Below are 16,689 nucleotides of genomic sequence, written 5' to 3' on the forward strand. Positions count from 1 at the left end.
TGTGTACGTGATATATATGTACTTACTTATATGGTTACATATTCTATTGTAGAGTCGTTTAGATATGTCATATATCCACAAGTTATTGCGTAAATTCATTATTTCCTATTGTCTTGACAGCTACGATACTTGTCATTTTGCTGTCAACAAGTTGTCAGCTTCGGACGTAAAATGACCATTCCACTCACTTACCGACACACCGCCGTAGACACTGGCGCCAAATATATTGCTGCATGTGAACTCGTAAAAGCAAACCGTTTGGGCATGAAATTTCATTTAAAAAGTCTTGCGGTTTGATTTTACAAAGTGTCAAAAACGTGCACAAATATACATTTGCGGTAATGTGACAGACACAATGGTCGACTGGATTAAAAAAGTATGGTATGGGTAAGACTGGAATTTTGTGTGGCAACTCAAGTTGAAGAATTTTAACACACGACTGACCTTTTGCTAAATAAAGTCTATAGATCTACACTGAATTGTGAGTTAGGTGTGCAGAGTTGAGTGTTTATTATTGATGCATTTAACCCACTTCAAACGAGAGTGTATGTAAATAGAAGAATTAATTTTAGTTCTAAGGGTGCCCTTAAGTACTAAGCAGTTGATATACTCGAAGAGTTCGAGTTGAGTAATTGCGCAAAGATTTAACCACTAAAATGTAGACAAATAAATATGTCGTAACACACTCATCGACACACAGCACAATTTGTACAACTGAAGTACAAATATTCAAAGTGAATAGCTGTTTAATCAAATAAGATAAGTAGTAGATGAAATTGTTTATGCCACTTTTAGGTTATGTAAAAAGTTTGAGTCATCTCCTTCAGGGCGAATATAATGATGGCCGTACCAAGAGGTCTCGTACGGAAATCGGCTGATATTTTCTTAAATCTGTCTTAATATCTGACTTTTACTGCAGTATGTCAATCGAGGAAAAATTGGGATACTAACTGCAGCGTCGTCCCAAAGGGTTGAGAGGACAATGATCGGATTCGGAGGTGTAGTTTCAGTGTAGTCTCAAAATTTTTCGAACGTGGTATTAAATGGCCAACTTGAGGGCTGGTGTCTCCGTTCGGGTCTGTCTCTGTCTTGCAACTGGTTAGACGATGTTCGGCTTGAAATAAGTTTTGAAAAGGAGTACATTTGTATTGGTCTCCACGGTATATAGTTTAATCAATAGAAAGGCCAAAGCATAATTTATCTAAAGCCTCATATACTGCAGCTCCCTGCTTTCAATATTCGGAACCGTCTGACAGGTATCCCTCAGTAACGATTTATAGAAGAGGGGTAGAGCAAACTGATTGTTGCCGCAGGATCGGATTTGTAGACTGTACTGGTATTATAGAAGTTTCGTAAGACCTTTATATGCTGAAAGAAAGATTATCCGTTATTAGTTTTAATAAATTATTTGTTCACGATTTAAATTTAGATCAAAGCTCTTCATCGGTCGCTTCATTAGTGATAAGTCCATATAATTGATTAATTGTGAAGTGGTGAAATTATTACGCAGACGTAAGATATCAGATAGCAACGATATTTAGTTCACCGAGCAACAATTTCGCAGACAGTATGACCAAAAAGTTACGTAATTCCAAGAGACAACTTAACAAGGACATCCGCCATACAAAGTTTAATTGATTCTTCCGACCAATTTTAACGCAAGAATGTATGTAATTTCAATTGTGAAGCAATTAACTCATCCGCAACCAAGACTGACCAGCAATATATTATCAAAAAGCTAAAAGACCCCAGAAGTCCGTCAGTTACTCGTCCTTCCGTGAAGGGTCGGTTGGGGGTTATAAGTAGAAATTAAAACCACTTAACATCTTGTAATTTATTAGCTTTGTTTACCTAATTAGCCCCATGAATGATACATGGGGGAATAAATATGCTGACAAAGAAAGAACCTTGTATTGGCACCAATGCCGGTCACCCTAGCACAGCACGACTTTAACGCTTCATGAAGCCGGCTGACAAGGCAAGACAGCAGCAGTAAGTAAGGACAGAAAACAGCAGGAGTATTTTAGATAGAAAACTATGGCAGTCATAATTCTTAGCGAGACAGAAGTGCGCAAACACCCACACCAACTACTTGCAGCAAGTAACGAACGACTATGTTTAACTGTCCCATTTCTACGTCCCTTCGTTCGGCAATATGCCAGTACGTAGAGTGGGCGCAGAGAGTTAGGTGCTATAGAAAATGGAATATTGCCTAAATGCTCATAATTCACAGTAGCGCGCAATATATTCACATTTTCTCTTGCGATGTGCGCTTTGTTTTTGTATTTTATTGCTTTCGAGAAAATCTGACAGGGCCTTCGTTGGGCCGCAGTCGCCTTAGATTGCTAGCTGTTTGATGGTGGCGTTAAAATCGTTTAAGACACAACATAAATAAAATCTGAAGCGTGTGATGTGGTCGAGCAATAAATAATAAAGCACGAGTTATATGTATACGTACATACATATGTACATTTGTAAGCATATGGGAAAGGAGCAGACAGTTAGACAATAACTTCCTCAAACGCTTGAAATAAAGCAATTTAAGGGAGCTCGTTGTTTATATGCTCATGGTTCATGGCGTTAATTTTTTTTGTTTAGGTTTTCGTCTTCAGTTTTATGTGATCTTCTCTCTTTCTTTTTTTATTGGTTTGCTAGGTTTCTTATGAACACTTGGTTTATGCTGAACCTTGCAGTTAGGCAGTGAAAGCTCACGCTTTGGTCTGATTGGAAGCGCTATATTTTAACATGTATGGAGAGTATTTCTCAAATTCCCAGTAAATAATTAGCTTCAAATTCTTTACTTTTAAAATAATTTTAAATTAGCTTCTGTTTCATAATGTTAATTAAAACTTTTTTTACCTTATAAGGGAAGGGTGGATCCACTCATTAAAAGGTAGTTTCCTCGTCAAAAGGACGCTACAGAACTATCACGGTTTTGCCTTTTAAAATAAAATAAAATTTTATTATTTTTAAATTTAGCCTGTAGATGTCGGAGAACATAACTATAAGAAAGTTGTCAACAGTCTTATGCGAGGACTGAATAATCTGCAATGAAAATAATTATTCAATTTAATGTTATTCGTAGATAATTTTTCATTAAACAATTAAATCTCTTCTCTTCCTTAAAGTTAGAGTTGCCAACCTTTCAAAAAATTAATTTATTTGAGACCTCACCAATAAGGTACTTTCATGCTTACAATGTTACTAACAAATCAATTCTTATAAACAAGTATTTGCACATGAGCAGCAACAATATTTGCAAGCACATGACTTCAGCTACATATATACACGTACATATGCTCTTCTCCATGTATAAATTCAAAGCATACAAACTTATAGACGTCTAAATTTCGTACCCATTTATCAAAAAGCAAACACACTGATTTATAGATATGTAAATATGTTTGTACCTATGTATGAGATTGGCCCACAACCCGTGCTAGAGTGTGCTCATAGTGCGAAAGCTCATAATAATTTATGAGTGCCATCAGCAACCCTTAAACCTTAAATGATAAATGGCGTGCCAGGCTGTCGGTCGCTGTGTGTTGTGAACCCCACAAAATTTGCTTGCAGTCAGCAAGACGAGCTTAACAGCCAAATACACTACTCGTCCCCAAAACAGCTGCCGCTTGTGTTGACCCATTCCAAGTGTTAAGGTTCAACAATGTCCAAGTACATACAAACACATGCATTTGCAAATTAGTCTCTAGTACATGTGTGTGTATGTATGTGGTGTAATATAGTTATATAATTCTGCTGGCTGACATTCGTCGCAATTTCTCTTTTTTCTTACCTTGCAACTTTCTCACTGGCGACGTTGACATTTGCTGCCTGCCCCGTCACTCGTTCGCTGTTGATTTCGAAAGCCCTTCTTCTTATTTATACTCTGCAAATTCCTTGATGCTAAGAAATATTCGTTACTTTTAGTTGAATCTGTTGATTTGGATAATGTTGCTTCAAAAATAAAACTTATAAGTGAAAGGTCGACTTAAGGAAATGCTATGCCATATTTTGTGCATTTCTGCACGTACAGTTATATCAATCTTATTTCGTATCGTGTCATATGTATATGTACATATGTCAGATTTTTAGAATGTCCTAAGGGATTTTTCATTTCCTGTAAGTAACTATGTGAGTCCAGAAGTTAGCACTGCTTATTTCAAAGCTGTCTCTAAATACACCGTACAAAATTAACTGGAGAACTTGAAATTCAAATTATCTTTAGTGTGGACTCTTCTAATCTTAGTTATCTCCAACATTCTGTCCTATTTATGTATTATGTGTAATGCAACCGAGTTTCGAAAATCATTATGTTGAGAATATGTGGGTTGGACGACGATTCGAACTCATTTCGTCCATTGTTGGAAACAAACCAAATTTTACTAAACCACAGAACCATTCCATAAGACAGAAGTAATACATATGTGTTCTAAATTATATTCTGACATTTTTACTTATATATATCTAAACTTTATCTTTTAAAATTCATTAGGTCTATTCAGACCGAACCTGTTAATCTGGAATATCGTTAGTTAATACTTCGTTAAAACGCTTAACTGCGAACATACTTAGTAGTGTGATGACGCAAAACAAATGGAAAATTTGTTGTTACCAAGTAACGAAAAATTGCCCGACTGGTAGTTCGTTACTCGGTAGAAAGATACCTTGCTAATTTTACAAAAAACAAAATACACGTAAAAAACTACTGAATAACTATAAACGAATTAACAGAGCTGGTCTGTATACTCCTATTGAATTGTTGACAATGCCATTATAAATTAGGCACGTGAGGTTGTGATTCGCAATTTTTAAAACTATGTTAACAAGATGTGATCAGAATGTCAGTCACAAAATTTGGCTCAAATCGGTGGAATAAGAAATTTGAAATATCTCGATCAGTTCGTACTAACTTTTGATTATGCAAAATAGAAGCGCCTGAGGGTATGCTTTAGTTTTGAATTTAATACAAAATTCCTTATTTGTTCATCAATAAAATCGGTTATAATGGAAAATCAAACAGTTATGGAAGACATAGGGCTCACTTTTTGCAATATTATGGGGATTTTAGTCGAAGATAAACATGGTGTTAATGAATTCAAAAAAAATATTTCCCAAATACATTTTCTTTACTATTAGAAATGCTTATATTTGACCAAGTTCTCTCATAAGTTTCCACTGAAACGGTCAATTTAGAAAAGAAAGAAATATATGTATATAAATATGTATATACATTATATTTGTATAATTGTTTAATGGCATGTATTGTACTTGCACTATATCACTAATTTTCTAATGACTCGCTCTGCCGCCTGACAACTCTAACTATTCATGCAAATGCCGCTTTGTAAATAAGATTTGTCATCTTGTCATTTAAGTGACGCAGTTTGTTTTATTGTTTTACCCCACATATTATTACAATTCTATGCACATTGTTAATGTTTTTAGATACCAACGCAAAGTGCCTGTTAGAGTATTTAAGTTTTTTCAAATGGGATATATGCGATGGACGATCGTTAATGTAATATATACGAATCTAAGAATTACTATTTTGCGGAAATATTTTAATCAATATTTTACTTTCTTCATACAGTATTTTTAACTTCTCATCATACGGTATTTTATAATTTACTATTTGAAAAATGTATGGAGTAAAAATATTAAAAAAACTGAACAGGTTGAATGACAATCTATACAATAACTATGTATTTGAATATAATATTAATACGGCTTTTTAAGGAAATGTGGTGTATATTGCTCCGTATGTCCAGAGAAACGCACACCTTCAACTTAGCGATGATACGAAATATATTCTTCAAACTTTAGATCAGATTAGGTTTTCATCTCATGCATATACATAAGTTGAGATACGAAGCAATTATGTAATGAAGTGAAATGAAGTGTCCCATGTTTGGTTGGTTGTAATATTTTCGGTTCCGTCCGCACTTTACTCTTCCATACTAGCACACATTGTTGCTGTCGTCTGCTCGTTTTATTATTATAATTTTAGCTTGTTGACACAATTAGTCACCCCGCTGTCGCTGACCGGCGGCTACGACAAGCACAATGCGAGAAAAATTACATTCACAATTAGTGAGGAAATTGTAGACAAGTGAGCAAGTGTCTGTGACGCAGCACTGGTGAAAGCCGGCAGTCGTGGGATGGTGGAGAAAGGGTAAATGAAGTGAGTTAAATTAGTTTGTGGCATGCCACAGCAAGTATGCGCTTTATAATGTGTCATATAAGTGTGTAAGCATATGTGTATGCTATCTCTCAGTGTTGCTATGTAGCTGTATTTATATCGTTGTAGTGGATTGTGGGTTTGCCCACAATGAGTACCACTTATATGTATATAATTTTGACATTTGTGCAAACGCCATTAAATAAATTAATCAACTTAATTAGACAATGGCGTGTGAGAAATCCATTCAGGAAGTACATTTGTTCATTGCTCAAGCGCTGAATTAGCGTTTCAATAAACGGAATGTAAGTTTTATAACGCTTATAAACATGTATGTGATGTGATGAATTTAATGACACCAAGAGTTGAAATGCAAAATGTTAAAGTAATTTTTGTTTAGAAAAGTGAGCTTAAATATCACTATATGGCAAAATAGACTTTTTTGTGTTTATTGGACCAAATTTTTAAAAAGTCCTTTTTTCGAACATCGAATCCAAATTTTTTGATTTTCTTATTAAAAAATCTAAATTTTTTTGTCTTATTAAAAAACCAACAGGATCTGATAATTTTTTGATGTGTATATGCCTGAAAAGTTCGTAAAATTGTAATGAAAAGTATTCGTGTTTCTTTGGCATTAAATTTCAATTTACGGTTAATCAAAATCATGTTGTGGATTTTTATGTTTTTTTTTTCGAAAGATAACTATTTGGACCATCTTAGGACCTCTTACGGCCTGTACTGAATTTAACAAACCTCTTTCTCTTTCACTTTTAAAGCAAATGTTTGGTTTAACTAAAATACATATGGATTAAATTATTTGGACACAGTAGTCTTTTAGTTTTGTATGAATAATTTCCCAATCAAGGAAAACTCAAAGCATTCTTGAAAATTTTAGTTATTTATACAAAGTTTAGACTATCCAATCTAAGTGTTTAACAACAAGACTGGAGAAATTGTGCACTCAAAGTTTTCGGTTTAAGATAATTTCCAATATTGCAAAGTGAGCTGTCATCAGAAATTATGCCATTACTACAGTTTTTATGATAACTTCATCACGCAGGTTTACAAAACTCCACGCTCGTCTTATCTTAACGACGCAAATAACTGAGTTTGCATGTAGACAAAATGGACTTTTTGGAGAATATGAAGTGGAAAGCACTCAGCCATAAAAAATGGAATATTTGGTTAAGTAGGATAAGCAACAGTACCCAGTTTACCAATAGAGGGCGGCTTTTTCGAACATAACAAAATGTAGGAAAATAGTTCTTCTTTTTTTGTCAATTAAATTTTTAATCTCCAGAGAAAATCCAATTTTCCAGCAAAGGAAATTGGAAAGGATCAAACGCAAACATGCATACCTATACCCACACTACCTACATATGTAGAATAATGTTTGTGTGTACTGTGTATGGCTGAAAGCATATTATCTAGGGAATTCAGTGGTAGAAATTTATATACCGTATATGCTGCTGTTACATGTGCGACGCTTTATATGACCCCAGTTGCGAATATTTAAATTTGAAAAGTCCTTTTAGTTGGGTCATCTTCACTATTGAAATAAGTTCAGGAAAGGAAGCTAAAGCTCAGTTAAAGGCTTTTTGTTATGAGGTGATAACTAAAAAGAAGATAATATACATTTAATAGTGTGGGTAGTGACAAAAAATTGATTTAATATAGCACATTATCGTAGTCAGTGTGGCGGTGGCCCTCAAAATAGTAGTTCAATCGTTAAATCACGTATGTTTTTCATGGACCATATAGTGCTATGAAAGTCCTCGGCCTCGAATTGGTATACCGCCGATAGAAGGTGCGGAAGATAAATGAGGCAATAAGCATCTCAAATGTTCTGGGGGATCATTCGGCGCGACAACGATCGCGACTTTAAGATCACTTTACGTTGTTTCCGAAGGGGTTCTTGAATCGTTTCGTACCCGTAGATGAATTATGGATCCACTGTATGTAATGAATTCTTGCAGGATAAGTACTTATTGGACCACCTTCGTACATTTTGTCTTCGTCCGTCTCTTCGAATTAGTATACAGAACTTCTCTAACTCGAATCATTATAATTCACAAAAAAACTTCGAGTTATTGAATTTTCATTAAAACATACATTTTTCAAAAAGCTGTAAAATTCAGATTTTTTGGCTCTTGATGTTTGTATACCATGCCTTTGTTACATGATTTATGCTATCCTTAAGTACCATATCATATTTTTTGTTCGACTCTCTCTCTCTCTTTCTCTTTTAAGATTCTGCCTCGAAAATTTTTAATCTTGTATTATGCCCTTTTCGAAAAGTTCGATTTATGGAAGGAAATTTGTATGAAATTTTACTTGTACTGCCAATTTAAGAGCTATGGAGATTTTCGAGCTAAGGAAGTTTGAGTTATGAAATGAAGTTTTTATGAAATTTGATTTCTGAACGCTACTTCCAGATCAAAAGTTCGAGTTATAGAGATCTTCGAGTTATATAAGTTCGAGTTATGGAAGTTCCTGCGTATTTGCTTGTCATAATTTATATTATGGTGATCATAATTAGTTCAAAATTGGTAATTTTCCAATTTCCAGTGTTGGTATCGTTAGTTCCTTCTTCAAATTTAAAAAGAATTATGGATCAGTATTGACTTCGACATGTATGTATGTTTTAATAATACTAATTAGATAAATATGAGTTGAGCAATCTGGATAATAAATATTGAATTTTACCTTTAAAAATACACCCTATTCATAGACAGCAGCACCGACTGACGATTGCTCGATTATATGCGTCAGTGAGATAAAATCAATAAATACGTCATTCAATAAAATTTGAAATCAAATAAAAGTTAAAGAGAAATTAAAAGTTTTAGGTTTACGACCTAGTTTCAGTTAGATAATGTTAGGGTGGTAGTAATATTGAAAACAAACTTGGAAAGTAGATACATTGCTTAAAATGCTCATAATAACTAAGATTCGAATTCTTTCGTGAGATCACAATTTACAGGTGACAGTTGAAATACAAAATAACGGGATTATTAATACATATGCATATACATTAAATATTAAAACTGTTAGAACTACAAAGGGATATTCAAATGTAAAATTCAGTTGTTTTAGAACGTTAATAAGATTGCTATTTGCTGTCCATTACCGGGTAACAAATGCCAAGCACAGATGAGCTTAGAAAAGGAGATTATATAAGCTGATAAAGAGGAACTAGAGCGAGTAAACCCAAACCAATTCCTGGATTTATGCAGTCAATTGAAGCTTTGCATTACACCGCACATCCAGTCGACGTAATAATAATATTACATGAACTTACAAGCCAACAACAACTGCAGAAGTGCGGATTTTGAGCTTACTTACATTCAGACTAATGTACATATGTACATCCTTATCGAAGAAGGATGACTCTACGCACAGTTGGAAACGGCCGACAAGAGCAGTCGTTTATAAAATGGCAAGACATGCTTTACGCTGAGTATACTAACTGGACGTTTGAGTCCTACACCATATGCATGCGAAATTGGCATCCTTTGCTCTCTGACAGCAGCTGCAGCACTTGACAGACGAGGTTAGAACATCCTTGTTGTGCTGATTGCATATGCGTGTGCAACTAATACTAACAACGCCTGCGTGTTTGTATATGTTTGTATTTGTATTTGTATGTGGTTTGTGACAACTGCTAATGTTACGAGAAATAAATCAAAATGCATTGTCATAAAATACAACATGCAGTGCTGACATTCACTGTCATTTCACAGTGTAGAGTCGAGAGTGCTTGTGTGGCAAACAGCAACGCGGTGTATATACGAGTGTGCCTTCTTGTATGCATTTGAGAGTCCACATGTGTGGAAGTTGATAAGTTTAGGGCTCAAAGTCATCGGACATGTCTGCCATGACAGGGGTCTCTATCTGTACTATAACATATGTATATGTATGTACTGCGCTTGACGGATTTTCTGCCATTGCAACATTTTGCAATAGACATTTCACATTTCTCGGAAATGAGGTGAATGTAGGTTTAGAGCAATCCTATATGTATGTAACCATGTTAGTAAGACAAATATATGTATATGTATATTCATTAAGGCGTAGACGAAAAGTAGAGATTGACCGCAAAAGTTAAAGCAAACTTCTGGTCAAGGCCCACTATTAAAATTTATCGGTCCTGTTAGCAATCTAGCAGATATTTTTAATATTCGCATGGAGTATTCGAGAGTATATTCAATGCCAGCCTCGAAATCTGAGTAGGAAATCGAAAAGTAAAGTACTCTCTCGACGAACCAAAATCTGTCCTGCTTTATGGTGCAAAAGCGTGGACGATGTCAACATCCGATGAGACGGCACTAGAAGTTTTCGAGAAAAATGTTTTGCGGAAGATTTATGGTTCTTTGAACTTTGGCAACGGCGAATACTGCAAATGATGTAACGAGAAAACTAGCTTCATATAAAATGGTACAAGTATATATATGTCCATTGGAGATATATAGATAGTCTAATGAATTTGAGAGGGTATTCCAGCCTTAGTGATTACCCAATGGACTACGTAAAGGTTCAGGAGCGTCGTTCGAAATCCACTATACCGACCTACCTACCTAAACTTAATTTATAGAATGAGACTGGAAAACGAGAATTGAACAAATATATTATCCACTAATAAAGGCTATTTCGAACAAGTAACGAAGAGATAAGTTCGGGTCCATTCAAATGTTATTTTATTAAGGTATAAAACAATTTTTGGCACATACATTCAAATACTCAGTACATAGTAACAATTTTTAATAAATGTCTTATATATTAAGAATATACAATGATGACTGGGAGTGTCTTGAAAACTACTTGTGATCCCGAATATTTGCCATATGAGTTCGGTATTTCAAACACCGTTAGGTACTAACAGACACTCAAGGTTGATTGCGGGTACAAGCGTAAAGCTCGTATATCACAGCCATAGATTGTCATTAATTTTGGAAATGTTTTCATTTGTACTGTTGTCCATTTATGTCAGCAACAACAGCAAAAGCAACTGCACTAACGACAATGATATCCTTGTGCTTTGCGTCAACCGGACAGTGAGACATACATATGGATATTCGTGCACAGAGAGAAAAATCTGACTGGAATACCAAATGGAAACGCAAACAAATGACATTTCAAGCGCAGTCCTTGGCAATGTATTGTCCGAGAAATGACGTAGAGGGAGGATGAAGAATACACAAATATGAGAAATGATTCGTGCGAGCTTGTGTAGCTTACAAACAGTAGCAGTCAGCAATACAATACCCAGTAGTTTGGGTATTTACAACAGCTACAGTAGCAGCATATTTTTGTCGTTAGTCAACAAATGCGTTTGTGGCAAGGCAACAACTTGGTTTCGCATGCATCATGCAAGAGGAACTAGCAATGACAGTAGCAATAAAAAATACAACAATAAGAATGGCAAGGCAGTGCATGTTGCAGCTGTAATTCGTCGTCGGCATACGAAAAATGTCAACGTTGTTGCATTGTCGTTAATTTCAGCACACAAGCATACCAGCATATGCGTAAGTATGTTATGTTATCTGCAAGCGGATAGAAATTTGCACAGCACACTCAACTAGTGTCAGAGCTGTCGCTGTCACTGTCACTGCAGCACAACGCAATCCATTGCATGTCACGCCACACCAACTTGTGTCGCTGTAAAGTAAAGCACACATAACTTATACCTCTGCTCTTTTCTCTTGCTATCACTCTCTAGCGCTCCCTCGATATTTGTGCATTTCTCTTGCTGGCTCCTGCTGCGTTCCTTGTATTATTTACAGTTTTTTTCGGTTACATTTGGGTGACGTTATGTTACGTTAAGCTGTCAAGTTGCAATGGTGTCATTGCCGCAGTCACAGACACAATTGTAAGGACGCCCCAGCAGATTCACGCACAACAAACAGAGAGCAGATGACTTTACACTGACCTGACAGGCTCTAAGTGTTCAAAATAGTGTTTGTATAGCACAAATTTCACGCACTGAGGTCATGGACTATACTGAACTGAAGGAATGGACTATACTACATAATATTTTATTTCGTGTCCCCATTTCTGCTTAACTGAAAAACCGACTTCGAAGGTGCTACGATCTTATCACAGCTTTCTTAAAAAAAAAAATAGTGCGACGTTTTTGAGACTATTTGAAAAATTAACCCAGATATATCTCTATGGATAGTAACCCATATTGTAGAACTCACAGAAATAAATCCAATCAGCAATAGTTTTAATTACTTTAAATATTCGGACATTTTTAGAAAAATTATATAACTACATACTTTGTTGAATAGAATCAAATTATAAAAGCCAGGAGACCGAAGAAATCAAGTAACAAATTCTTAAATCCGACTGTGTCCAATAAATTGACTGTCAATGATATGGTCTGTGGACTAATGCTGATCTCGTGATCACAAACACTCTAAGTATTTAATGCGAATGGACTTTATTTCCAACTGGGCTATTCTTACATAAAACAACATCTTCCTGCGCATCCAAATATTTTCTAAGCGCTGCAATGGCATACCGACAACTCAATGACATTTTTCGCATTTTCCTAAATTGCTTCGATTTTCGGGCAAGGCATGGTAGATACCACGTATATATTTGCTACCATAAACATACATGTATTTTATACATAATATATATATTTTTGTATATGAATGAATTCTCTCACTTTAGTGTGTGTGTATATATAGTATATAGAGTATAGCATGCATTTGACTACAAATTGTGAAAATTTGCTAGTACTACTATTATGATAACCATTGCTGTTGTTGTTGCTGTCAACTGTCACTACAGCTGACAGCAGGGAACATTGCACAACTGCTCCTGCATTGCATACAGCTGTTGTTGCTGCTGTGCAAATTTTAAATAATTTGATCTTGTTGCAAACTTGTCGTTGCCAACCACTGAGCTGTCAACGATTTTGACTTTCATTTCATTTTTCATGTAGACTGCAATCTTCTCGTTTATCCGTATAATTGTTGCGAGTTCTTCTATAGTCGTACATATTACGGTAGCTGTGTATGTTGTTGCTTTGCTGTGGTTTCGCATGCATAAATTGATGATATCTCCTAAAGTCAAATTGCAATGTCGTAGGTCATGTTTGTGGTACACCGAACAGCCGGTAATTAATGTCAATGTGAGAGAATTTTTCATCGAAAATTGTAAACGATTTGTAAATTGGTAGAATTCACTTATGTGTGTATACATATATTTCATAAAATTTGTAGCAATGAAATCTATAGGCGGTTGAAATTTTACAACCAGACTGTCAACACCAATGCAAAGCTTTCTATGGAATAGTAAAGGATTTGCAATGCTGTATTCTCTTGTACTTTTTCATGTTAGTATGTGTTCAGGATATTAATACATAAATATTATATGCAATAATTTAGTCTATTTAGAGGTACAGGACTTTCTTCAAGTGTAAATGTCAAATTAAACATTTGTATTTGACACTGATTGTCAATAAAATTTGACAAATTACCATGCAAAGAGTTACACCAGAAAAAAGTTTAAAAATCGTTACAATTTATTTCTAAAACACGTTTTTCGACAAACTTATAGATCACTTCAGACACATCACCGATTTCTGTCTCTACGGGTGCGTAAAAAATTCATACTTTTAGTGTGAACAAATCATATGATGACCGATTCATAGATCATTATTTTCCTCTGAATGATGTGATTTGCCTCCGTGAGTAGTTGGAAACAAATATTCGACGCATTATTAACCAAAAAAATTCCATATAATTCTAGAATGACTAATCGCTGCTGAGTTTTAGCTGATTAATTTCTTGTTTTTTCCTTGAACTTTGAAGTCTTCGGTCATCAATATTTTCTTGTATGAGGTAGAGTATAAGGCCTACCTCTAATTATTACATAACTATTGAAAAAGCATTATAGCGGTTTTGCAAAATATTTACATATGATAGGCTGCCAAATTTAGACATCGAGGATATTAAACAGCTGATGATAAAATTTTTTCGTTGAGCACTTTTCAAGATGTTTTGTACATCACTCAATCAAAAGTGAAATTAAAACATATTCGATACAATTAGCCTTAAGGGGTTAAGGGCTGGGTTTCAGAGGGCATTTTTAAAATTTTTTTAATATGTACAATCTTATATTTCATTTAAACAATTCGGTATTTCTAAGTTACATATTTAAACAGTATTTTATAAAACTGTGATTTAACAAGTAAGGAAAGGCTAAGTTCGGGGGCAACGAATATTTTATACTCTCGCAATTTATTGATATATTTTATTAAGATAACACACAATTTGACCCAATTTGAAAATCCTATAAATAAGTATATGAAAACTAGGAGAAGTTATGACCCGATTTTAACCATTTCTGGTACAGAGACACACTATTAGAAGAAAAATATTTCCTCTGAATTAAATTAAAATATCTGAGAGATTTACCTAAATTTTCGTTGAAAAATTACCATACGAGGCCTTCAAAAGTTATAGTCTGATTTCGACAAATTCCGATTTTCACAAGTGACGCCACAGTATTTCTGTAAAGCTTTATTTCGCTATCTTAAGTTAAGTAAAGGAATAAGATGGAGTTCAAAATTGAGTTACATGGAAAGTTGTCGTGTTTGTGAACCGATTTTATCCATTTTCCACTCGTGCAATCAGGGTGTCAAGAAAATATTATATACCGAATTTTATTCGCATCGGTCGGGTAGTTCCTGAGATATAGTTTTTGACCCATAAGTGGGCGATGCCACGCCCATTTTCAATTTTGTAAAAAATCTGAGTGCAGCTTCCTTCTGCAATTTCTTCTGTAAAATTTAGTGTTTCTGACGTTTTTCGTTAGTGAGATAATCCACTTTTAGTAATTTTCAACCTAACCTTTGTATGGGAGGTGGGCGTGGTTATAATCCGATTTCATCTATTTTCATGGTGTGTGATGAGGTACGTAAGAGAACCGATTGCAGAAAGTTTGGTTTACATAGCTTTATTGATTTGCGAGGTATATGCAAATAACCGATATTACATCCAAATATGCCCCTTCATAGTGTGATCCTTTGTTCCAAATTTTACGTTTATAACTTTATTTATGGCTTAGTTATGACACTTTATGTGTTTTCGGGTTTCGCGGTTTTTTGTGGGCGTGTCAGTGGTCCGATTTTACCCATTTTCGAAAGCAACCCTTTCACGGTCCCAAGGAACATGTGTTCCAAGTTTCATTAGGATATCTCAATTTTTGCTCAAGTTATCCGTTGCACGGACGGACGGACGGACGGACAGACAGATATTCGGATTTTGACTCGTCTCGTTACCATGATCATTTTGATATATATAACCCTATATCTAACTCGTTTAGTTTTATGACTTACAAACAACCGTCATGTGAACAAAACTACAATACTCTCTTAGCAACTTCGTTGCGAGAGTATAAAAAACTCAGCCGTTGACACCTCAACTCCCATGACGTGTCCAAAAAAAGGTCTTGCGTGGACATCATAACTAATGATTGGTGCATCTAAAAACAATAAATCAAAACTATTTCGATAATACATGGATAAATGTAGTTAATGAATGAAGGAAGAAATAAAATATTAAAATATGAATTTTTGACAGAAAAAAATACTTTTTTGGTAAATTTTCCAAAGGGTATATCTCTTAGAATATTACTCGGATTGATTTGATATTTTTGGATAATAATTTAAACATATTGCACTAGTTAAAATTTATTTCCTTAATATTTTCTTAGAATTTCAAACTTCATTATTAAATATACAATATAAGTTACTAAAAATAAAAAATAATTCAGTGGAACTTCTCTGACTCGAATCAGCATAATCCACAAAAAACTTCGAGTTATAGAATATTTATAAAAACTTTAAATTTTTCAAAAAGCTGTAATATATAGATTTATTCGCAGTTTTATTTATTTTCTTCGCATACAGTTTTATTTACATACATTAAAACATGTATTGTGTAATTTTGGTTGTTTCATTTTGTTATTGTTTGGCTATGGGCGTCTGTATCCTATGCCTTTGTTACATGATTTATACAATCCATAAATATTGCATATTTTTTGTTCCCCTCCATACGATATAGAGGGATTCTTTAAATTCTGCCTCGATAGTAAAATTATAAACTTTATATTATGCCCTGGTCGAAAATTTCGATTTATGGAAGGAAATTTGTATGAAATTTGACTTCTATTGCCAAATCAAAAGTTCGAGTTATAGAAGTTCGAGTTATGGACGTTCCACAGTATATAGACATCGTCAACGTTTTATCCTAATAGTGTATAACATTTTTCGATAAAGCTTATGAGAGGTCAATATCGGATTAAAATATTTCGTTACTAAAAATACTGGCATAGCGTCACTAACCAGTAGTAAAATATTAATTTTTAAATCATTAACATTTAATTAAAAACTTGAATGTATTACCCTAACAAATTAGGAATAGAGAAGTGAAACTTCGTGCTGCTAATAAAGTATGAATGCCACCAAGTAAATCTCAATCAACATTCTATATCTT

At 34.5% G+C, this 16,689-nt stretch overlaps 1 long non-coding RNA gene across 1 annotated transcript in view; it reads left to right on the forward strand.

The window, feature by feature from the left end:
* Positions 1-5,949: 5,949 nt before the first annotated feature.
* Positions 5,950-16,689, forward strand: part of LOC128920382 (uncharacterized) — a 41,180-nt gene continuing 30,440 nt past the window's right edge. The window contains exon 1 of the long non-coding RNA XR_008470438.1: positions 5,950-6,181. This is a non-coding gene — a long non-coding RNA (uncharacterized LOC128920382). The remainder of the gene's footprint in view (positions 6,182-16,689) is intronic.

The sequence above is a fragment of the Zeugodacus cucurbitae genome, chromosome 3 (genome assembly GCF_028554725.1).
Source record: "Zeugodacus cucurbitae isolate PBARC_wt_2022May chromosome 3, idZeuCucr1.2, whole genome shotgun sequence".
NCBI classification, from domain to species: Eukaryota; Metazoa; Arthropoda; class Insecta; order Diptera; family Tephritidae; genus Zeugodacus; species Zeugodacus cucurbitae.